The sequence below is a fragment of the Mustela erminea genome, chromosome 11 (genome assembly GCF_009829155.1).
Source record: "Mustela erminea isolate mMusErm1 chromosome 11, mMusErm1.Pri, whole genome shotgun sequence".
Classification (NCBI taxonomy): Eukaryota; Metazoa; Chordata; class Mammalia; order Carnivora; family Mustelidae; genus Mustela; species Mustela erminea.
In genome coordinates, this window is record NC_045624.1 from 8,803,080 (window position 1) to 8,828,844 (window position 25,765).

At 38.7% G+C, this 25,765-nt stretch overlaps 1 protein-coding gene and 1 pseudogene across 1 annotated transcript in view; one reads left to right on the plus strand and one right to left on the minus strand.

The window, feature by feature from the left end:
- Positions 1-25,765, minus strand: part of CNTNAP2 (contactin associated protein 2) — a 1,944,007-nt gene that overhangs the window by 1,726,921 nt on the left and 191,321 nt on the right. The gene's annotated exons all lie outside the window — the stretch shown is intronic.
- On the plus strand, positions 20,252-21,460 carry LOC116568847 (annotated as a pseudogene).

A 25,765-nucleotide genomic window follows, 5' to 3' on the forward strand; every position in this document is an offset into this window, starting at 1 on the left:
TGCCAGTTGAGGGTCAATTTGGGGGTAGACGCTCATGATTTTAAAATTAAACCAGTCAACCAGGCGGTGTGACTTCCTCAGCAAAATTCGTCTGTTTAGGTAAAGGCAAAGTGAAGGGGAAGAGCTGGGTTAAGTCTCTGGGGTTTTCTCCAGGCAGGTTACGTGGAATGAGGGGAAAATGTGTGTGAGAAGGAATAAGAGGAGCTTAGATGAATCTCACCAAGGGACCTTAAACTAATGTCATGCATTGGGTCTCCAATAAATTAAAATAAAATCTAGGTCTACACACTCAAATACGTTTAAATGAAATGACTTATGTGAGAAAAGGTCCTTACTTCATTGTTTGGTTTTCTTTCTAGGAGCAGTCAGAGTTCCTCATGAAGGCATGCCAAAAACCTGAGAAAATCTGTCAGGAGAAAACTGACTGAAGTTTGGAGAATAGGAACTGTTGGCTGCTTTACGCGAAAGCTTTTCTCTGGTCCCTGTCTGAGAACCGGGAGACTGAGTCCATGCAGACTCCCATTATAGGAACATCATTCGTACCACACACGGCAAAAGACACACGCTAATCCTTGGTCCAGCCAGGCTGAGCCTGGCGTCCAGTGTGTGGTCTGGCTTGGAAGATTATCCTTGATTGTACGGATGAGACCGCTCTGGTTCCCCCAGGTCCCTGCAGATGTCACAGGGGTTGATTCCACTTGGAGTCCACACCCTCAACATAAGCAGTGATGCCACAGAGAAAAAGCCAAAGGATTTCCTTTGAACAGGAGAAATAAACCAATGGTTGAGATCTTTCTCACGAGATAGTCTGGTAACAAAGAAGCAATGAACTAACACCTGTATTGCTTTAGAAAGTAAAATGAGAAAAATAAGATCGCTATAGGGAGTTTTTTGGTTCTGTTAGTGTACTTTAAAAAAGCAATATGAACAAATACAATGTGTGTCTCTTTTTTTGGGTTCTATCAGTAGAACTGATAATAATATATGAAACGACTTTTGACATATGTTCCCTGAAACCAGACACTTTCAAGCCAGCAGATCAGCATAAATATCTTATAATAAGACTTTGTAAGATGTAAAATAAATTCTGGAGTTGAACATTCACACTCAATTGTATATTCCATTTACAATGTCATAATACTGTTGAAAAGACCCTTAAAATAAACCAAAACCACAAATACTGAAGTTTTAGCTGCTTTAATACACAGAGATGGTATGGCTCACAAACAGATTTCAAAATATGTCCCTGTTTGATCATTTTTATATGCTTTAGGAAAAAGTAAAGCACGTTATTTAATTTCCCACATCCCTAACGAGGAGCCCAGCATATTTGCTTTTATTGTAAAGCATCAGTTAACAAGGTTCGGGTCACATCAATGACACATTTATTCAACTACATCAAAGGCCTCATACTAAGGACTTGCTTTTCCTTTAAATCCTTTCTTGCAGCTGAAGTGAATTTTTAATTATAATGCATCTTCTTTTGACGATCGTTCTTGTCGGCCCATTCTCTCAGCTATTTTAGTGTATTTGTGCATGTATAAGGATAATCTGATCTTTTAGCAAAAAGCAAATACAATAGACTTAGTGAAGAGACGTTACATACTTTCTGGCTACTGAGATTGCTAATATTTGTGAACTGACTGCAGAAATACTTTAAATTTGGAGGCCATTTACTATTTGTTGTTGTAGACATTTCTAGCTAATTTCTTATTCGAAATTGAAACTCTTAAAGTAAATTTTATTTTTTTATTAGTCGTGCACAAAGCTTTAACTGTCAGATTTGATTGAAAACATAAACAAAACAAACCCTAGTTCTTTAGCTATCCATGATTTTTCCATTCTGCTACCCAGAAGAAACCACACCAGATCTTTTGTATTTCTTGCTTTACATTCCTTTTTTAATGAAGGACATCCTCAGACAAGCAAAAGTGTGTGCTTTAAAAAAACAAAAAACAAATAAACAACAACAATGACAAAAAACCAACAGCCCTGTACCATTGAAAACATATTTAATATATTCTTACATTTATTTGATAAGAATACTGAAAATGATTTTCCTTCAAAATTTTAAAAACTTTGCTCCACTTGCATCCAATTTTCAGGGTGGTAATTCTGATGCCATCCTAGATTACTTACATAGGACTTTTTATTTTTTTTTTTAATTTCTGTAAGCTTTCTTTTAATACAAGTAGGATCCACTCTCCAGCATGGAGCCCAACATGGGGCTTAAGCTCAGGACTGGGCCACCCAGGCACCCCTTTGAAAACTTCTGTGTGTCTTCCCTTTATTCTTTAATCATACAAAACTTCTCAATGATGTTTGAAAACGGGAGACTCATGTCTTTCAGTTCTGGGTATTTTCTTTATCACTTTTTTTTTTTTAATAATTTCTCACCACCACTATTTTCTTTTCCTTCAATTATTGCTTAGATTTTAGACTTTTTGGATTGATCCTCCAAGGTCTTCTCTTTTCTTCATACAGTCCATCTCTATATTTTTGATTGATTTTATGGGAGATTGCTACAACTGCTCTTTCTAACATATCTTTGATGTTTGAATTTATGGACTTTGCATATAGCACACGGTATCACATGTCGTAATACAACACCACATTACCTCCTGAAGGATACACTTGGTTTCTTTGATGCTTGATCTTCCTGCCTAAATGGTGCCTGGTGTGCCTTTGTGTTAACGGTTTCTGTGTCTCCTTTATATCCAAGGGTTTCTTCAAATGCCTAAGGATGTGTGGGAATCTGTTTCCAGTTTAAAACAAGGCAATAAGTAACTAAATAAAAATTCTGTGATACACAACAGCGTCCTGTTGACTTCACGAACACTGTGAGTTCAATTCACTATTTATATTTTTGTGGAAGTTCCCCAAAATGTCTGTTGTGAAATATCTTTTCTCTAGGGTGGATCTAATTACCCCGTGAATGTAATCCATGTTTCTGGGGTAAATGGAGTAAGTTGTCTTACCACTCAACACGCTAGGTCTCTTCATATTTTTATTTTCTTCTGCCTGCCTTACCTTCCTCCTTATCTCATGTCCCCCTCTCCAGAGCCTGTCACATGGTTTCCTCAGATCATATGTGACCTGCCTCAAAGACAGCTGGGAGAAGGCTGGGCACCTACTCAACCTGGTCTGTGATGAGAACCTGAGAGTCTATTGTCTCTTATACAAATGTGGGAAAAACAAAATAAACAAATAAACAAACAAAACACAAAAAAACCCTCCCCAAAACCAAACCCAAGGGGCGCCTGGGTGGCTCAGTGGATTAAGCCGCTGCCTTCAGCTCAGGTCATGATCTCAGGGCCCTGGGATCGAGCCCCGCATCAGGCTCTCTGCTCAGCGGGGAGCCTGCTTCCCCCTCTCTCTCTGCCTGCCTCTCTGCCTGCTTGTCATCTCTCTCTCTCTGTCAAATAAATAAATAAAATCTTTAAAAAAAAAAAAAAAAAAAAACCTCTCTGCCTCACCACTACTGAAAAATCACCTTCTTTTTGGTGCCTCCTATCCATTAGCCTTTTCTCAAATGATCTCTTATACTTGTCTTTATGGGGAAAATCCCAAAATTGGGATTCCATGTTCACCCATTTTGAGTCTTCATTTGAAATCTAGAGTTACAGCTTTCAGCTTTCTTCTAGGCTTATCTCAGCTACAGTCTGTATTTCTGCTTTCTATTCCTTTCTTAATTTGGGGTGATCAGTGGGGAAAATAAAAATTACTTTGTTGAAACTAAAAATTGGATTCAGATACTTTTAAAATGTGTGATGGATTTTTATTTGTTCATGTAAATAAAGAAATGGTAAGGAAGGTAACCAAATAGATAAAAAGTAGGTACATCCCTAGAACAGTTTTATCTAAAACTTTCAAGTGTTTTGTTTATATGGTTTTCAGTTGTTTCCTTTTTGTTTGTTTCCAAAAATCTGCTATTCTGTAGCCATTTACAATATACAGTAAAAGCATTCCATGGCACGGGCTCAGAAGGAAGGAGATACCTACATGAAGTTTCTTTAACATATATATAAGTGGTTTTCTACTCGCTACTTAGTCAGGATAAAGATATGGTCAGTGTAAAAATGGGTATTGAGACCATTAGAAATGGACCTTTATGGGTGCTTCTTAATAGAGATTGCTTTCCAAATTGGTTCTTTGCACTCAATCTGTCCTCAATCACTCTCTCCATTGGTCCTGTAAATACAGCTTCTTTCCAGTTACTTTTATTTCTCTCTGTCTTCTCTAATTAGGGCAATAACAGATTTAAAAAATTTTATGTATGCAAAATTTTGTTTCAAAAACTTAAAAGAATTAGTAATGACGTACCAATATTGCAAAATAACGTATTACAAATTTAAAAAAGAGTATTTGGCTTCATCTATGAATATAAAAAGTTAAATTTTAACATTGTTTTTAGACAAGGTAGCAGAAGTATTCCTATGAAAAGTCCACCACCAACAACCACCACTATTGTTACATATTTTGCCATAGATAGTAAATGGTGCATGCAAGCAAAAGGGTAAAACAGCATATGCACACAGAAAATAGAAGAAGCAGAATTATACAATTATAATGATAATTATAGTATGATCACCTACTAAAGAAACTCAAGAGAAGTAGACATCATCATTACATCTTATGAGAGCATTCAGTACAATGCTCATATAAGATTAAAATTTCAGAAATTGTTAGCTCTCATATACAAATTATATTCAGTACTGCAATACATAGTTAAGGAAAAATACTATTTACAAGATCGCTACCAAGTTTCAAAAGTCTACAAGAAATGTACGGAATTTGTATAAAAATACTTTAAAACTTTACTGAAGTACACATAAAAAAAAAAAAGTCTTGGAAAATGGGTAAAAGTCCAGTTTGGATAAGATTCAATATAATAGAGTAACATTTATCACCAAATTATTCTATGAACTTAAACTTTCCCATACAAATGTTGGACAATTTTACTGTTTGTCCCTTTTTTTTTTTTTTTTTTAATTTTGGAACCAGGCAAACTGACATTAAAATTCACATGGAGGAGTGCCTGGGTGGCTCTGTTAAGTGTCTACGTTTGGTTCGGGTCATGATCTAGGGATCCTGGAATCGAGCCCTGAGTCAGGCTCCCTGCTCAGCCAGGAGCCCGGGAGGCTGTTTCTCCCTCTCCTTCTGCTTCTCACCCCTGCTCATCCTCTCTCTAACTCTTTCTCTCTTTCAAATAAATACATTAAAAAAATCTTTAAAAATAAATAAAGATAAAAAATAAAATTCACAGGGATAACATAACATTTAAAAAAAGGGACAATACTGAAAAGTGATAATTGCCTCTACTTAATATTTAAGCACATGTTAAGACTGTACTAATTCAGTGTCTGAATAGACGAATAGAGATGATACAAAATATAAAGTCCTAAAATATGGTGAATGCATAAACATTTACTTGATGAATAATTATGATGACGCAAAATCCTCAAGAGAAAATGAGTTTCTCAGTACATGGTTTTATGCAACTGGAAGGCATCTTGATGAAAACAACAACATCAACCCAAAATAAAAGCAAATTTGGAGCTACCACTTCTTACTCCAGAATAAATCCCAGATCTAACAAAGATTTAGACATGACAATGGATAAAAACACACAAAAGTCTTCATTTAGGAAAAGCTTTTCTAAGCTTCATCACAAATCTAGAGACTAAAAACAAAACAAACAAACAAAAAAAAACAATGCTGATAAACAGAATAAATATTAGCAATCTGCGGATATCCAAACGTTGCCAACAAAAGTCAAAGATAAAGAGCGACTTGTGATGAATGTGACGCTTTTGAAAACCCCATTTTCTTTACAAGAAAAGGACTTAAACATCAATAAAACAAACAAAATAACCATCAATAAAGAGAATGAGTCAACAAGGGAGTATAAGTAAAGAAATGGAAGTGGCTTTTACACCTTTGCTGTATGTTCCATTATGCTCCTAGGAAGATAAGTGGTGATTTAAAACATATCCTTGGGGCACCTGTGTGGCTCAGTGGGTTTAGGCCTCTGCCTTCGGCTCAGGTCATGATCCCAGGATCCTGGGATCGAGCCCCACATCAGGGTCCCTGCTTAGCGGTGAGCCTGCTTCCCCTCTCTCTCTCTGCCTGCCTCTCTGCCTACTTGTGATCTCTGTCTGTCAAATACATAAATAAATAAAATCTTAAAAAAATAAAAAATTTTAAAAAATATTAACAATACAAAAACAATATATTGTTTTTCAGCATTCAGAAGAGTAAGCATGATAAAGTTCCTTCCTGTTAGAATGTGTAGAAATACAATCTTGATTGATTTTCTGCATTCATTAGGAAGATGTGTCCTAAGGTATCACAAAAGCCTAAGAAAGATTATTTTGAGGGTCTGGGGTTGCTCACAAAATTTTCCATAAATTAATGGCAATTTCTTTTTATGAAAAGGTTCGTAGGGATGGTCTGATTTCAGATAATGGCAGGGGGGACCTGTATTCCTCTTTCTGGCGGTTTGATGACTGACCAAGTGCCTACATAACCCATTCAATTATACACACACACTGTCATACACACACACACATGCACACACTCTCTCTCTCTGTGTGTGTGTGTCTCACACCACACACACACACACACACACACACACACTAAAAATAATGCCGGTAAAGGAAAACGATCCAAAGGGAAAATACAATATGGAAGTATGCTAAGATTAAGAATGAGATGGATTCAGAAATGCATGAAAATTTATTCTATGAAGTCGGTATATTTGCAAGAGGTGAGACACAAAGACACAAAGATGAGACATCTTTGAGACACAAAGATGCCTTTTACATGGTAAGGACATGGCCATTTATACAAATCAGGGATGAGTAGATTTAAAAACAATTTCTGAAAGAAGCACAACTATTTGTGATACTGACACCTTCCAGCTGAAGCGAATGGTGTGTAACAGATTTGACAATACCCTTACATTACAAAGTGAAACAATTTACAGCAAACTCCCTTTCTATATCATCTAACTTTATATATTAGATAACTTTGTCATTCCAAACTTTATCTAAGAGAATTAAAAAAATATATTTCATAGGGGACTACTGGGATGGGTTTCAGGCTTCCTGGCTGGATAGCTTAATCCAGTAATACAATTTGGGATGTTAGAGGTTTAAAAGAAATGGCTTATCATTCAGATAAACATCCATGAGTATTATTTTTCACTTCTGACGAATTGAGTAACAGTGAATTGGATATTATACCCCCTGACAATTACTTGGAATATAGCAATTCTGTGTTGTAGGTAAATGGGGAGCTTCACAAATCAGCAAAACTAGGGATCAGAGAATGATTTGTTCGTGAAAACTGAAGCGTCACTAGGACATTTATCTCAATGAAAGGCAATGCCATCTCATATTTGTATCAGGCAAGGTCCATGCAGTTTGTAAAGCTTTCTAACAGAAATGGACATTTTTTTTTTTTTTATTGGAGCAGCAACTTCAGGTAGCAGAAGAAGCTATTATTATGGATGAAGAAACTGATGTTGTGTGATTTGGTCAATATCAAAGAGATAAGTAAACAGCACTGCCAGCTTTCAATGCTCGACTTTAATGCCGTATGTGGGTTCTTTCCTCATAGGTAGTTCACTAACTTTATTTTATATATACACACACACACACACACACACACATATCTGCCCCACTACATCCCTGGGATATATTATTTGGCTGTGTATTTTTTCCTACTTCAAAACTGACTAATTCACTTATGCTTTCTAGAAATGTTTTTCCCTTAGATACAAAGAAAGCGATGGCCGGGGAGGGACATGGGCCCAACAGAGAATATATACACGAATGAGCACAGAGCCTACAGGACCACAGATGACAGACAGGAAGAGACTGGAGACTAAGAAGAGAAAACTGGGGTCGCTGGGTGGCTCAATCGGTTAAGCATCCAACTCTTGATTTTGGTTCGGGTCATATCTCAAGGTCAAGGGGTCGGGCCCAAGTTAGGCTCCTTGCTCATCAGGGAGTGTGCCTAAGGACTCTCTCTTTCTCTCGGCCCCTACCCCCCTCTTTCAAATAAATAAATAAATCTTTTTTTAAAAAGAAGAGAAAATGGTATCTAGTATATAGACACACCTGAGAACACAAAGCAAGAGAGAAGTCAGAGAAGAAGTGGGAGGTATAGCCTGTAAGGAAGAAGAGACCTTTCTTACTCATCGTATGACAAAGAAGAAGTGGTAGCAGGGAACTTTGGCCAAGAGGTCCCTCCTCTGCTCTCTTTAAAGCCCCGTGCCAAGCCAATGTTTAGATTGTACTGAATCGTAAGCTTATGACAAATGCATTTTATCTATCATATGATGAACGTTGAAATAATCATTTTTATATATTCATATGTATTATATGTAAACGTGCATTAGTACTAAGAAGAAACGTGATCAAAATGTCTTAGTCTTAAAGTTTTAATGAATTTCTGAGAGGGTTAAGCAGGCAATGGAGCCATGTGTAGAAGAGACTGGGGCATATAGATAGCTTAGTGATTAATATGGTTGATACAATGAAATAAAATGAAAAGGCTTGGGCGCCTGGGTGGCTCAGTGGGCTAAGCCGCTGCCTTCGGCTCAGGTCATGATCTCAGGGTCCTGGGATCAAGTCCCGCACCTGGCTCTCTGCTCAGCAGGGAGCCTGCTTCCTCCTCTCTCTCTGCCTGCCTCTCTGCCTACTTGTGATCTCTCTCTGTCAAATAAATAAATAAATAAAAATCTTAAAAAAAAAATTAAAAGGCTTGAAAGAACTGTGCAAACTGTTCAGCTTCTACAGAGAGGAATAATTTTATTATGGACAGGCGCGTGCTTGCTTTCTTCCTGCTAGTAAACTGCAAGCTTCCTAAGACTGAAAACCTTCTTTCCCATCTATCTTCCACCATACACTGCTTCATCTATGATCAGTGTCACGTACAGCCTTTTAAGTTCTTACATTAAAGAGTTTCTTTAGTATATAAGTATACCAAAGGCTTACACGTGTGTTCGTTTTCTACATCGTACAGGCATGGAATGAAATCTCTAAATGCACTGGTTCTGGCACTTACAAATTAAGTGAGTAGGATACGTAACCTAAAATAGGTTTGATAACAATTATCCACGGCATATTCACCAAGAGTAAGTTAGATAATTCATATAACACATGGAACACAGTGTGTGACATACGGCAAAGATCAGAAACGTGAGCACCCATGACTGGTCATCACCAATTGACCCCTTGTCTGAAGGAAGAAATTATGCATCTCCTTCAAAACACTGGGAATATCCTGGTGGTTGTCACTTGGGTCTCGGACAAAGTCACAGTTTCTGATAGTTTTTAAAGCAGCTCTTTCTAAATACTTTGTATCTTTTTTGTTAACTATAGTCTTCCAAGCAACGATAAAACTGAGAAAGCCGATGTCAGGTTTAGTTTCATGATTAGACTTTACAAAATGTCCACATCAGTCTAAAAATGGATTAGAGAGGGTTTCCTATGAATTTTATGTTATTCTCCAAAAGTAGATCTGAGCTTCAGGGCTCCAGGATCTCTGTGAAGTACAACTTCTCTCTTAGAAAAAGGATGTGTAGTGGCTCCAAATTGCCTTTCACAGTTCTTACATTGAGTACCTGACTGAAATAAAGATCAATTCAGACTCTAGTCTCTCTGCAGATAAATAAATGATGGGCGATATCTCCAGGACAGGTGGAGCTTTTGATGGATGGACAAGCTGAATACATAAACACACATGAAAGGCCAATTTTGAGCACACATCCCAAATCCCTTTGGTCTTCTCAGGCCCATCATCTGATGTCAAAAATTCCTTTTGTAGAAGAATTTTCTTTGAGGTTTCAATGGTACCTTTAGGTTTGCTTCCCATATTGTTGTCTAAACGATAATGTGGTATAAGCTTCCTTTCCTGTGGATTCAAAGCAACTGATGTATCTTGTTCAGATATGTGGTTTTTCTGGGTATTAATAACTTAACCTTTCAGAAAAAGATATTATCAGAAATACATTATAAAAATCTAAACAAATTCATTATTCTGGTATTATAAAAATTATATTGATATTATGAATAAAAACTATTTTAAGAAAAATTCTCAGCTCTTGGGGCTCCTAGGTGGCTCAGTCAATTAAGAGTCCTACTCTTGATTTCAGCTCAGGTCATGATCTCGGGGTTGTGAGACTGGGTCCCACATCAGGCTCTACAATCAGCAGGAGTCTGCTTGAGATTTTCTCTCTCCCTCTGCCCCTTTCCCAACCGCGTACTCTCTCTCTTCCTCTGTCAAAAAAACAAAACAAAACAAAACAAAAAAAAAACAGAAAAAAAAAATTCTCAGCTCTAAATCTTAATGTGTCACAGAGTATGAGAAAATGATTAGGTCTAGCAGACTGTGCACTGTCAGTAAGTAAATCTCTGTATATCTATATCTGGATCTATGTTTATACATCCTCTGGGTCATATTTCACCAATTTTATGATAAAGAGAAAATTGAAGCAAAAATAAAAACATCTTCATTATTATAGACAACATTGGTGTTAATTCTCCCATTAAGGTATAGCAGTAATGTAGACCATAAGAATTATTTTACTTAGTATCATCAGGAATTAAGGATCTGGGTACCCGACAACAGGGGGAAGCACATACCGATGTTGAGCAGGTAATACAGAGTGATGACTAATTCACTCCCAGGATTATGTGTATTATTGGCCCAGGGAAACAATTATTTTGCAAGGTTTCTTTCATTTTTACTTCTGATGAGAGCAGCCTATTTGATTTAATGTTGGATTATTGAATTGACATTTTTTCACGTGAAAACTCAGGCATCAAAAAGGGACAGGATCATAAAAAGGGATTGTTATTGGGCATGTGACTGATTGAATTTTATGTTTAATATTTAAAAAATATTGAAGTATAATTCACATACAGTGTTATATTAGTTTTGGGTGTACAATGTAGTGATTCAACAGTTCTATACATCATTCAGTACTCATCATGATAAATGTACCCCGAATCCCCTTTATCTATTCCACCCATCCCCCACCCACCTTCCTTCTCACAACCACCGGTTTGTTCTCTGTATTTAATAGTCTGCTTTTTTAACAATAGCCCAATTATGGAAAGAATCCAAATATCCATCAACTGACAAATGGGTAAAGAAAATGTGATACACACACACACACACACACACACACACACACACACATGCACGCACACACAGGAATATTACTCAGTCACCAAAAAGAATTAAATCCTGTCATTTGTAACAATGTAGATGGACCTTGCATATTATGTTAAGCAAAACAAGTTAGAGGAAGACAAATACCATATGATTTCACTCATATGTGGAATTTAAGAAACAAAACAGATGAACCCAGGGGACGGAGGGGGAAACAGAGAGGCAAACCATAAGAGATTCTTAACTATAGAGAACAAACTGAGGGTTGCTAGAGGGGAGGTGGGTAGGGGACGGGCTAAGTGGGTGACAGGGATTAAGGAGGTCACTTGTTGTGAGGAGCATTGGGTATTGTATGTAAGTGACGAATCACTATATTCTATGCCTGAAACTAATATTACACTACATGTTAATTAACTAGAACTTAAATAAAAACTTGAAACAACAAAGAGTCTACTTTTTTGTTTGTCTTTGTCTCTTTGCTTCTTTGGTTTCTTAAATTCTACATGTGAGTGAAATCAAATGATATTTGTCTTTCTCTGACTTACCTATTTCACTCACCACTACTCTCTCTAGATCTAACCATGCTGTTGAAAATGGCAAGATATCATTGTTTTTTAGGTCATGTGATCACTTTAAACAATAAAACATAACTGACTCACGTTACCATATTATAGGTCATATTGCAGTTCATATTGAAGAATGAGGTAAATTCCTGGATCTTCAACAACCTAAAACATTTATTTTATAGAAACACAAACCCAGACAAGCAGTTGAAAAACACTCAAACAAAATTGTGTGTGACTGTTTTAACAAAGTAAGATTTATTTTGGCATATGGATGTGAAACAGAAAGATATGTGTATCTTCTCTTTATGTTTTGCAGATAGAAATTTAATTCTTACTGGTCTCTTAGCCTGGGCCACTCATTCACTTAGTTCACTTGGGACAGCCATCCTGGGGAGCCCCTGTGAGGAATGAGGGAACGGAAAGAAGAAGAAAGACCAAGACAAGCTGTATTAGCAAGTCAGCTGCCATTTTGAGGGAGAGGTGTGAGATGCCGTAAGACATCTGGAGTCTCTTTTTAGAGAGATGCAGAGTCTGCAGGATCTGTGTCGAGATCTGTGTCGAGAGTGCTAGGTTGCACCTGTGAGGTCCATTTGCTGTCCATGTGACATCATGGACTAGAATAAAGGATGTGCATACTAAGTGGTGCATAAGAGAACTGGCAAAAATAAACAAGCAAAAAATCTTCAGGATGCTACATTTATATAAGTGGACTGAAACTATACAATGAATAATAGGATTGAATGGAAAACATATAGTTTCCTTGAAATACGAAATTTAAAAATCCTCTTAGCATTGTCTAATAAGAGCTCATAAGCGTGATAGCCATTCTCTTAGAAAGAATGTAAAAATTAGAAATCTCTCTCTGTGATATAGGAAAAAACTATTAACGAATACACATGCAACCTTTGAAAAATTGCCACTGCTAATTCTGATAAGATTTGTTTTGAAGAATTGTTGAACTTCCTCTCAAATTGCTTCTGTAGTGCATGTATGTACAAAAAAGCAGAATATTGTCTTTCACTGCATTTTGTCTTACATAATCAGACTGTGTCTAATCATCTTAGTATCCTGATTAAAAGTTAATCAGGCCCTTGGAAAATTCTTTTTTAAAACTAATTGTATATACATGGAGCTCTCATTAGGAAAATTTATACCAGTGACATGAAGAGTCCTTTGACTTATTATTTTCCTGTCTTGAAAAACAATTATATCTGATTCTTAGGATTTTAATCTTTATAGTCTCTAAACCAAATTCCACTACATTTTCAGTGAATGAAGTTCATGATACACAGTCACATATTTTTACTTTAAAATGCCTCCTGCTTCTAAAGCAGGAGAATTAGGGAGAGTGGAAGAATACTGAGTCCTCTCAGCAAGCAGGTGCGTATCCTTGGCAAGGCTGGTTTAGCTCTCCGAGTCTCACCACTCACTTACTAGTGAATAACTAAGTAAATTTCTAGCTGTAGAATCAGATTTTGGAGCTAGGCTGTTTGCCTCATCAAATTTTTAGCTCTATCAATTAGTGGATTTGTGATTTGGGGCAAGTCACTTAATTCCTGTGAGTCTCAGTTCCACCAGCTGTTAATTAAAAGTTAAAATTATTTTTCTGACAATTTTCTGAGAAGAGTTTTCTGAGAACTAATTGAAATAACAAACATAAAACATTTAGCATGGGGGGGGGTCCAAAAAAAGCAGTATTAAATATTTCTCATTATTTGCCTTTTTCCAAATGTAGAGCAAGAACGCATCAGCCTAAGTTCTCTACCCCTGAACATACCTTCTCTCACATACGCTCAATAAGGAAAGTCCCTCCACCAGCAAACACTGAACCTCCTCTTTCTACCCCGAATCCTCTCTTGCTGTGGGTCTTCCAAAAAACTTATATATCAATATTGTTTTCTCTCCTGCATGCTCAAAGTCTCCCTTTTCTCTTATCAGCAGATGCATATGCTCCGTTGGTCTTTCCTTATCCATGCCCGCATGTGCGTGTTTGTGTGTGTGTGTTCATTCTCCCTGATGCAAACTCTCTCTCCAGCCGTATCTCTTTTATCACCACAGAATTCTAAACTGCTGTCCTACAGTCCATCTTGACTTCATCTCTTTCACTCTTACTCTCCTCTATCGGTTCTTTAGACTTCTTCATGAAAACTCATCTTCCATGGCCGTCAATGACCATGACATAATCCAGCACAGACATCTAAGTCAATTCTCCATAGCATGAAGCAGAACTGAGCCCCATTTCATCTTAAGACACGGCCCTTAGTTCCCTATCACATCTCCAGCAGCAGTGCCCCCCACTACTGGCTCATTGATTTTCAGTACCCTTTGCTAGCTTCATCTAGTGTGCACTGCTGGGGTCACGCGTGGCTCAGTTCTGGGTCTTCTCCAAAAACTCAGTCCCTAAAACATCTTATCTATTCTCATGCATCGAAACACGGTTTAATGTCGCTCATGTACAACTTGTAAAAGTTGACCAATGAAGCTAGCTAGCTAGAAGAACAAAGGTAGTTACTAGTTAGGGCATATGCTGCTCAGGTTTAAACTCTAGTTCTGCAACTGACTAGCTACACAACACTGGACATCATGGAACAATTCTGTGCCTTACTTTAATTCTATTTCATGCGCTATCGGAACTATTAATAAGTGTCGTGTCCTTAAAAATGTATCTGGCACATAATAAGTCCTAAGTGAATTTAATATCATTGCTATTTTTACACTAATTCAGATGATGTCACTCACCTACCTAAAATCATTCTTCCATTGAACTTAGCATAACATTCAGCTTCCTTACGCCAGCTCATAAGGCTCTGTGCGGTTTGACACCAGCTCTTCCCTCTGTCTCCATCCATACTCCCCCTGCCCCACTACTTGTTCACGAGCATCTAGTCAAAAGGGTCTGGTTTTTCAGCTTCTCAGAAAGGAAAACATCTCTTTTGTCTCAGCAGATTTTTCACATAGTCACCCCACCCCGCTCTGCTTTTCAAAGGCAAGTCTTTCACAACCGTTTAGCCTTACCTGGAAGCATGAAGAAGAAGTTATTCTTCTAGAATGTTCCACAGTTACTTATCTATGGTCGCCCCTGCCCTTTCCCTACCCTAATTATTTTCTACTTTGAACTCCTTTAATTATTTTCTTCATATCACCTATTGCAATTGAATGCTCCTGGTTTTGTTTTTGGTGTTCTCTGCGAAAGCGTACAGTCTGCGAAGGCAGGAATTCTTCTTCTCTCTTCACTGGGCAGCGACTCGTATTTACTAGGCACTCACAGCTACTTGTGCCATAATGAACAAATGAAGTAGAGGAAGGTCGTTTTTTACCTCAGTACAAAGTAAAACTTTCTAACAGGCTCATTGGAAAATGCATCTTCTAGAGCAGTGTGAGTATTCAAACAACATTAAAAATCCATGGCCAAAGGATGCTGGGGTGAGAAATATTCTGCATTTCTGCATCTTTATCCATGAAGAGAAGGGGGAATACTGTTTTGTTATACGTTTCCGTAACACCACATTACACAATGTTTCTAAATAATGACTTCATACCAAAAATCAAGTATCTTGTTCTCACTATGCTTACAAAACTTTAAACATTTTAAATATCCCAGATATTCTGTTCCATGTCCTTATATTTACTCACTGACTGGTCAAACGTTCATTATAGGCACCTACAGCTTCTGGTAATCTAATCAAGACTAGCGTAGGACACGTTTGGGAAGGTCTAGCCTGCCGATCAGATGGAATCTAATTTCCCATGTAAAAATGGACCCTGTCCTACAGAGAACCTCTGGGAGTAATCTACTCTCTAACAGAGAGCAAGCAAACCATTTGAGGCAAATTCAGACTTTTTAGAGCAGTGGGGTACCAGTTAGTAATTTACCTCCTCTGGGGCATTAATTGGTACCCTAGAGCACTGGAAGAGTTAATTTACCTCATATCGTGAGCACTTGAATCCAAGAGAAGTATGCTTGGTGTAGCTCACAAAGCAGAATCAAGACAGAGATAAAAAGTAGCTTAAATCACATGCCAAAACACATATTCAGGTAAAACAAACAAACAAACAACTGCAGTGAAGATGTCGTTTTTCTTCTATAGATATTCAGGAGTTTGTAGTTCTTAAGCTCAGTACCTTTCTCCTCTGCTTCAAAAACCAGAATTCCTGTGGCAAAATCGACACATTTGCAATTAACAAAGGACATTGACTCATTCTCAAAGATCATAGTGCTGTACAGTAATTTCCAATAAAGACACTTTCTGTGAAATTCTATTAAAAGCAAAGAAGAAAGAATAGTGAATGCACTTGGCAAGTGTGAGGTGTCCTGAGGTGCCTCAAGACCACACATGGCCATGAACTATGAAGCACTATTTCGCTTCAGTGACTTGGGCAACAAGTTCTGCTATAGAGATTGTGGATTTGTTATCCACCAATGTCCTTGAAAGTGAAAATCAACTTGAGACTATCTATTAATGTCATAATATACTATTATTCTAGTAGAAAACACCTGTGGCTTTCAAACTTTTTTTTTTTTTTTTTTTTTAAAGCTGCAGAATACCAATGGAACTGCTCTGACTGGAATCTGGAGGTCTAAGACCCACTCACTTGAACCTTAGGCAATCACCCAAGATTAGATGGAGGGGTACCTTGCAAAGCTGAAGGTCCTCTGGGCCAATGAAGCTTTTAAACTCTTAGAACAGGGGCACCTGGGTGGCTCAGTCCGTTACGCATCTGCTTTCAGCTCAGGTCATGAGCTCAGGGTCCTGGGATCCCTCTGGCTCCCTGCTCAGCAGGAAGCCTGCTTCTCCCTCTTCTGCTCTCCCTAGCTCTCTATCTCAAATAAATAAATAAATAAAATCTTAAAAAAATAAACTCTTAGAATAACATCAGATTAAGCTGATTGCCAAATTCAGCAAAATGTGCTCACCCTGTTTCCTATTCACCAAAGCACTTGGACTTCCCACACACCACTCTGCATTAGTCCTATTACGTGTATATATTCCACACACCACATCTCAACAACGGTATCTTGTTCATACGTATGTCACCCGCAGCATTTTTACGCAGTAGCAGCAGGTGCTCAATAAATATGAATTAATTGCTTAGAGTCTTAGGGCCGTTCCCCATTATCAGAGGCAGAACTGATACTAGGAAATGGTTATCATCCCTTTCGTGGAAAGTCACATTTACCCAGCTGAAACCTGAAGCAAGAGAAGGAGTTGGCTGTCAAGGAAGCAGGAGAAGGGTAATTCTTGTCAAGGGAGACAGGCCCTACAAAAGCTTAACAATGGAAAAAAAATAAAGAATTCGGGCATTTTAAAGTAGGTGGGAATGGTTGAAGCTGAGACTGCGTCAGGGAGAGAAATGTGGACACACAGTCTACAGGCGTTCATGTGACTCTACTACTAAGCTGCCCTTTTGTTTCATGTGAAGAGCTTGGCATCTTTTTTCCTAAGATAATTTGGAACCTTGAAGCTGGGAGAGATCTCAGATTTGCAAATCAAAGAGATCAGTCGGACCGTAGTCCTTTATTCTGAATGAGAAGGCAAGAGTACCGAAGTCAATGAGTTTGCTTCTGATGTCATCATGTTTATACCAGTGCTGTATTACCTCGAATGCTCGCATGTGTGCGTGTGTACAGGCACAAACACACAAACATTTACACAGACTATCTCTTGCAAAGTCCCTTGGAATACTCATTTGCTATTACTTTATAACAACATTGACATTTATATGTTATTTATCAGACCCCGTGATAATTTCAAAATATTTTAATGAAAGAAATATGGGGCCATTCATGGAGACATTATGTTTTTTTCATAATCCTACAAGACATGTATAAAACTCTATAGCTGTATTAACATTCAATTTTGTGGCAACTGTGATGAATCATCATAATCCACCAGTGAACAAGAATTTGCTCTAAGATGATACAGGATAAGAGGCTGTTTGTTCATTAGAATGCTCTGTGCTTACAAAACAATTCCAGAGTTGGAATTAAAGCACGTTTAAGTTGGAAAGACCCTAGGGAACCCCAACTCACTTCCACAGATGAGATGACTGAGGTCTCAGAAATGGAAGTAACTTGTTCAGAGTCTTCATAGTTTTCCTTGGGTACAGATGAGAAAGCTCTAAATACCTTGAGAGATTTCCCTCCACTGCCCATAATCACCTCCTGAAACAATCCGCCCAGTCGGGTCTCTGTGGTGTGCACTGAATTCACTAGCCCTGTGCTCAGCCTCACTGACCTCTGCAAATCCCTGTTTGTTCTAAATTATGGGGTCCCTCTTCTGATCCTAGAATTCCGCATGTAATATAATCAGAATATACGGGACCACAGTTTTCTTCTACCATAAAGTAGTCTTTTTAATTGAGATGAGCCATGATAAGAAATAAATAACAACAGCTGCTTTTGATTTTTTTTTTTTTTTTTTTTTTTTTTTTTTTTTTTTTGTGATTCGTGATTCACAGCCCCCGCTGGCTCCATCTCATTGAGGTGATGGATAAAGCCCCCGATTTTCCTCACCTGAGGAAACAGCCCCAACTATCACACTGGCCCCATCACCCAAGGCAAGAGGAGGATACACCACCTTCTTCCTTTCACTAATTTGCAGAGTCTACTTCTTAACCTACAAGCACTTCCAGCTCAGTATAAGTTTAGAGTCCAGTTGAAACATTATTGTTTTAGGTTGTCTCTCTTTTGGGTGTGGGGGGGAGATATAAAAAAGACCGTTCTTTTAAGGTTGGTAACACTCTCTAGAATAATGAATTCTAATCAACAATCTTTAGCTTGTTATAAAAACTCCATACACATTAATACTATCTTTTCTCAACATTCATGATCCAACTATAATGATTTCTTTTGATCTTTCTTTCATTAAATTCCACAGGTCTGTAACCATCAATATTATTCTTTTTCCCCAGACTGAGCCTGGGCGTCTGATCTTTAGTCAAACAGCGTTCTAAAGAACTCAGTTTTGCTTACATTGAACAAATGTTATAATGACCTCCATCACGGCAATTGTTTTTGTGGGACAGGAAGCTGTGCTTCATGAGCTGAGGGAAAACATTGCAGAACAATTTTCTGTGCAGGAGCTGTAGCCATAGGCAGTGACCTGGAGAAATGTCACTTACAGTACGCTCCCAAGTTGTCATGCTTAGGAGTTTAAGGAAACACTGAGAGTAAAAAATTTTTTAAAAAAGAGTGTGTGTGTGTGTGTGTGTGTGTGTGTACGCATGCATGTGTTCAAAGCGTCGAGGAGAAGCTTGACAAGATCGAGTAAAGTTGAAAAACCATAGGAATTGATGTTGTGTGTGATTTCAGTCCCATGTACAAACTCTATAGAGAACCTCTAATTATGCAGCTATGATGAAATAAATAAAATAATAAAAAGAAATTGCTATATTTACCCATTTTGCATAATTTCCTATCTTAATAATTACTTAATCTTTTTTTTTTCAAAGTAGAGGTCAAAGAATATACTTTGCATTGACTTTCATTAGTTCTTTGCTAGCTTCTAGAAGGTAGCTTCTATTGAAGTTATCCAAACACCTAAAAATAAAACAATATGCCCTTCAAATCCTTCATTCATAGTTTCTAAATTCATGGCTATAATTATTTTTGGGATAATCTGGCATTAGATATATTTAATGCATTGTTCTACGACCTTGCTCATTCAGACCTCCCATTCATTCCACTTCTCGTATATTTTTTTCCCCATGTGAATAGAATGTTCCTCTGGTCAGAGTTGGGATCAGGAATTGAACTCTTTCCTTTTCACACTCCAAATGAAGAGGGAGGTACCCGGAGGCCAGTTATGTCCGTGAGACCTTGTGGCTATTAATTAGTAAGCAACAGTGGGATGATACGGGGAGACAGAGATTTGAGGCTCTGTCAGCTCCAGGCTAAAGGTTGGTAATGACCATCTTATCAGGTAGATGTCAGGAACTCGCATTCTGAATGCACAGACGGTTAGAACTATAAACTCAGAGTACAATCCCAGAATCTCCTGTGAGAGGTTTTCAAACAAGAATGTAGACTTTGAGACATAATCCATCTGATGTCAATGGATAGAGCTGCCCAGAAAATAAATTACCATTTAATTTTACAAAATTCTGTAATGTGTGCATGTGAGTAGGTGCCCGTGTTTGCGTTCATGTGCCTATGTCTCCTCAGTTGAGACTTTCAGCTAGAAAAGGTCATTTCTCTTGTTCAAAATACACAGTTAAGAGACCAATTATTGACTCTGCTATAAGAGCAAGGACATTCATATCCCCTTGTCACTGCATTGTACAAAGATGAAAGCAATGCTCATAAAAAATGGAGAACTCAAGAAACCCGATGAGAGAATGAAAAAAGTGGAAAGAGCACTAGTTTGATGAACATGTGTTTCCGTTTGTCCCTCCACCAACTAACAACATGCCCGAGAGCTAAAACCTGCTGGAGAGAAGCAGCCGGCATGGCCAGAGGGCCAGCAGTCCAGCACAATGCGGGGAGCAAAGGTTTTGGTATGAACAGGATTCTCATCCACACTTTGCCGGCCAGTTGGGGGAGGAACACCCCAGGGCCCAAGGCCTCAGGAGACCCTGTCCTGTTCGTTCCCTCATTGTCCGTGCTTGCAATCTCGTCTCAAGCATATCCTTGAAGACAAGAATGCAGGCTTCACACAGTGTACTTCTATACTGATGAAGGGGCAAAAATCTCCCAGGGCTGATCCAAAACTTGAGAAGAAAGACGGGGTGTCTTTCAGGGCTGAACATGCCCATGGGAATTCATTTCATGCTCAAATGAAGAAGACCAGTTCAGGGCCCACGGGTGACACACTCTTGTGCCAGCTGAGCTCTTATGCTAAGACAGAGCTGGGGTCTCCGTCTCCAGAAAGTAGCCACAGTGAAGCAGGACAAATTCTGGTCATACTGCTGTCTACGCAGCAGCAGCAGTTGCCCAGATTATGCATGAGAAGCTAATTCATTTGCAATTTCTATACATTGATCAGTTTAATCAACTTCCGCACGTTTTTTACCTAATCACAAAGAGGAACATGAGGCTCCAGGTAGTCGTCCCTTGACTGGTCCAGAGAGACACTGAGCCCAAGAATGAGAGAACTTCAAGTGTCTAAAGTGTTGTCCATAATATCATCAGCCCCAGGGAGGGGAAGTCTTATTACACAACCAGCTGAAGGAATGCAGACAGCTGGTCAGAGATGGTGCTGCCCCACAGGCTCAAAGGATTTGTTTCAGTCACAGGCACTTGGCCTTTGTAGATGATGTTACCATTCCAGTCAGTCTCTTCCAATGACCAGACAGTGCCTTACCCGTATTTGTCAGGACAGAAATCAACTTCTCTTCAAATGCTGCCAGGGGTCTCAAGGGGTACCCGGCAACAAATCAGTTCCTGTAAGCCCCTCAAGATCCTTGTTGCCCACTGCCAACCGGAAGCTGCCTCCTCAGATGTCTAAGCCCGAGCAGGACTTAGATGTTCTGGGTGACTGTCCACAGTACACTCCTTCATCCTTGCTTTTGGATCCTTTACTAACCCATGAAGATCCTTTAGTCAAAGAAACAGCTGACGGTCTAGTGGATATTCTGAGCCCGAGGTGGATGGCTGGGGATGGGTACAGATCACAGAGGTCTCAAATTCTAAAAAGGCCTCTGAATCACAGCCTCAAAGTAGAGTGTCTACTGCAAATGAGAAGTCAGAACTGTCTTCTGTCAGCTGATAATTTGTTTTGGGAACCATTTGTTTTGGGAACCATAGTCACAGAGGATTTGAATTTTCCATTATTTCAACAAGTACTTCTCACTATCTCTCACCAAAGGGCAATCAGACTATGTTGTTTGGGCAATTGATATAGTCAAACATAAACCAAATTTGGGGGCCGGGGACCAGTAGTGTCTACAAGTCGTGGATGTCTTCCCACTCTTTGCAAGGAAGAGAAAGACAGGTGATTCCTGCCAGAGTTGCTGGGATTGAAAAGGTATTTGGGACGGTGCCTCATAGAAGAGACATCTTTGTAATGGGAATCCCATGTCTTGAAACAAATCCACGTAGGTGTTTAGGTTAAGAGATGTGTACCCTTGGGATATTGATGGAACCCAGTGCCTGTGTTTTAGCTTTTCTTTACCTCTCCCCTGATTGGGTGGTCTGAAACGCCCCCCTCCTACAGAACCCTGACCTATACAACCTCTAAGAATAGCCCATAGGACTGGGCTTTTCTTAACCATCCATCTTGCTTCTAACCAATGTAAATTTCTGTGGGGCTATCTTATGTGAGATACAATAAAAAATTAACGTATATAGTTTCTATTCAATGTTAAAATGTTATGAAAATGTCCCCAAACCCTGCTTGAATAAGACAACAAAAAATAAACTGTAAAATGAAAAGATGTTTGATAAAGTATTGTGGACTCTGTAAATTAATGTAATTCTACAATCTAATTTTATTTAATTACAGATTAAACAGGGCGCAGAATTCCTCTGCTTTCTTTTCTTACAGAATCTCCAGACATCGTCTGCATGAGTTTTAGAGATTACAGAAGAGATTTATTATCACAAAGCAGGCCTAAATAGCACAGGACCAGAGAGAGTTTTGAAAGGTGGCCAATACTCATGAGGAACATGATGAAATGATTTTAAATAATGCAGTACTACCACCATGGGGAGACTTCCTGGGCTTGGATGATATAATGCCCAGAAGGTTGCTACTGTGTTCCTGGAACCCTATGCTGTTAAATAACATTTACTTCAGTTATCTGCCACTATTAGCCTTACCCCCCATTGGTCAGCTAATTAGACATAAATCTATTAAACAAAAATAAATTTCTATGTACTTGGTTATTGCTTACATCAAGCTTTTGCATATTTAAATTATCATCTTGTTTAAGTATGCAATGTAAACTACCTTCTGATTTCTTCTTTATAGATAAAGAGGAATTGAAAAGTGGATAAAGAAAACACATGGTTGACAACAAGGTTTATTTGTTTTGATGCATATGGAATTTGAATAAAGCAGGAAAACATTTTAAGACGACAAGCACATTCTGACTGTACTTATTTTTAGAAATCCCACACGTCCTCAGAGACCCAGTTTATACCTAGCAATTGAATATGCAACAAAATTGCCACATACAGTCAACGCTGTAGTCTTTGACTACTGCCAGTCCTTCTGCTTGCTACACCATTCCCTGGATCCTTTTTCTTTCCAAATATAAATTTATGTCACTGACGTGTCTCATGTTTTCCTCCTTACCCCACTGAAATCCTGCCACTTTTTACTTAGCCAGAATATGCCCAAAGGCACAGCTCAATTTCTTTCTCCTCCTTTATGGTCTGAAATTAAATCTGTTAAGAAAGAGACCAGGTTGCCCAGTCAACATAAGAGCATCATGTGATTCCTTAAAAGACTAATAAGATAGGAACTGAAGAATGAAATATGCCTATAGCTACTACGATATTAATAATGAGAATGCTTTATATTTAGAGATTATAAAGTACAGTTTCACTTAAATCTAGAAAGCCCTGAGAAGTAGATCGAACAGGCAACATTACACTTATGTCTGCAAGTATAATCTAAAACTTAGAGCCATGTGTCTCTGGTCAGTGGCAAAAACTCCGGTAAGTGACAAAAAACAGACAAGAACAGTTTTTTCTGACCTCTAGCATCAATCTTTCCTCAGCAAAAACAGCCACGTAAATGTGGAGACAAACAGAGCAGGGTTATACTGTTCTTGTACTGTGTTGTACAATATATTGTACTCTACTGTGTTGTACTGTGCCTAACTATGCCTCAACCAGCACCAGAACTTACCTGAAGAACGAGTATTTTTTTTTTTAAAGATTTTACTTATTTGTTTGACAGAGATAGAGTGAGAGAGCACAAAGCAGGGGGAGCAGCGGAGGGAGAGGGAGAAGCAGACTCCTCACTGAGCGGGGACCCTGATGTGGGGCTCGATCCCAGGACTCTCAGCTCACGACCTGAGCCCAAGGCAGGTGCTTAACTGACTGAGCCACCCAGGCGCCCCAAGAATGAGTAGTTTTCACAAATATTCTCATCTGGTCAAGGGTCAGAGCATCAGTGCTTCTAGGTGGTAGCCAACCTTCCCTCTCCTTGCCTTTTTCTCGCCGGCGTGGTTAGAAGTCAGGACTTTGGAGACAGACAGATGTGAGTCCATATTCTGGTTCCGCCATCACTAGCTGTATTACCCCAGCCCAGTTACTGAACTTCTGGGCCAAAGTCAATGTCCTCAGCTAAAGTAGCAGTATATGCAAAGGGCTTAGCACAAGGTAGCTGATGGGAATAAATAAGCAGTTATGGGTGCCTCGGTGGCTCAGTGGGTTAAGCCGCTGCCTTCAGCTCGGGTCATGATCTCAGGGTCCTGGGATCGAGTCCCGCATCGGGCTCTCTGCTCAGCAGGGAGCCTGCTTCCTCCTCTCTCTCTGCCTGCCTCTCTGCCTACTTGTGATCTCTCTCTCTGTCAAATAAATAACTAAAATCTTTAAAAAAAATATTAGCAGTTATGATAGCAGTGTTTTTAAATACACGCAGATGGTGTTATAATTAATAAAGTATCATTTAAATTATAAATCAATTTAAGTAAACTTTCTCTTGGTGTGTATTTTCTCATGCACAGACATCAATAATTATGACTATCCCATAAAAGAGACTATCATTTTATTATTATAATTATTTAAATAAATCACAATAACCTAACAGGTTGCAATACATTCCTCTACCCCAAGGCAGCTACAAAATTTTTATTTTAGGTGTATGAGCATATACTCTATGAGAGACATGCAGACTGCTGAGTAGTCAGACTGCTCTGCTTAGTTGTAATGTAAGGAAATTTTCAAAATGCATCAGTGGGAAGACACCATCAGAAAATTCTGATGAAAACTTTCAGGACAACAAAGAGGCTGACAGTGCATTATTACACTCCGCCAGAATTATCGAAGCAAAACAGCGTGCAAAGTAACTGGAGAATAAATACTTGAAACTCAGCCCGCGTGTTTTGTGCAAATATGCAAAAATGTTTAAACTGATTAAGGAATTTTCATCTTTGCACAGACCAATTCACAAAAACATTCTTGAGGAAAGCGGGTACTAAGTTTCTTGTGGCTTGTAACTACGAAAAGAAACACATTTTTGCAGAACGACTTTTCAGGGTTGCCGGCTAGTTGGGATGCCAGCAGTTTGGTAAATAAACGCCTGCATAGTCTTCACATAGGCACTAAAACATGTGATCAATATAAACTCATTCAACACATATTTACTTAGAATTTAATATATGAGACTTAGTGTCTTAAGCAATAGATATGTAGTTGTAGATGAAACAAATAAAAGTTCCTGCTTAGTGGGAGCTAGACAGATAATACACATACACTTAAAACATACATGCCTTGGTGGTGGGGAAAAACTGAATAAACCTAGAGTAGAGAATGGGCCAAGTCAGGCTGGCAGGGGCGGGGCAGGGAAGGGGGCTAGCCATTTTATTTATATATTGATTTATTTAGATTTATTAATTTGAGAGAGAGAGAAAATGTTAGGGCGCAGGGGTGCAGGAAGGGAGAGAGAGAGAGAGAGAGAGAGAGAGAATCTCAAGCAGACTCTCCACAGAGCACGGAGAGGGCCATGAGGCTCGATCCCACCACTCTGAAATTGTCACCCGAGGGGAAACCAAGAGTTCAACTGCACAGCCCTGGTGCCCCACGAGGACTAGAAATTTTAAATATTAGTCATGGAATATACCACTGAAGTGATGATATTTGAGCAAGGACATAAAGAGTTGAGGGAGGTCTTCGTGCACAAAGTAGGGGGAAAGGTGATCTAGGCAGAGGAAACAGCAAATGGAACAGAAACATGTTTGTGGAATAGTTAGAAATCCCTTCGGGGCAGAGTTGAGCGACTGTGTCAGAGGACTTACTGCAAGATGTCATCAGACAGGTAGAACCTTGTAGGTCACTGCGAGGGCTTTGGGTTTTACTCTCTCTTTTTTTAAAATTTTTCTAAAACTTTATTTATTTTACT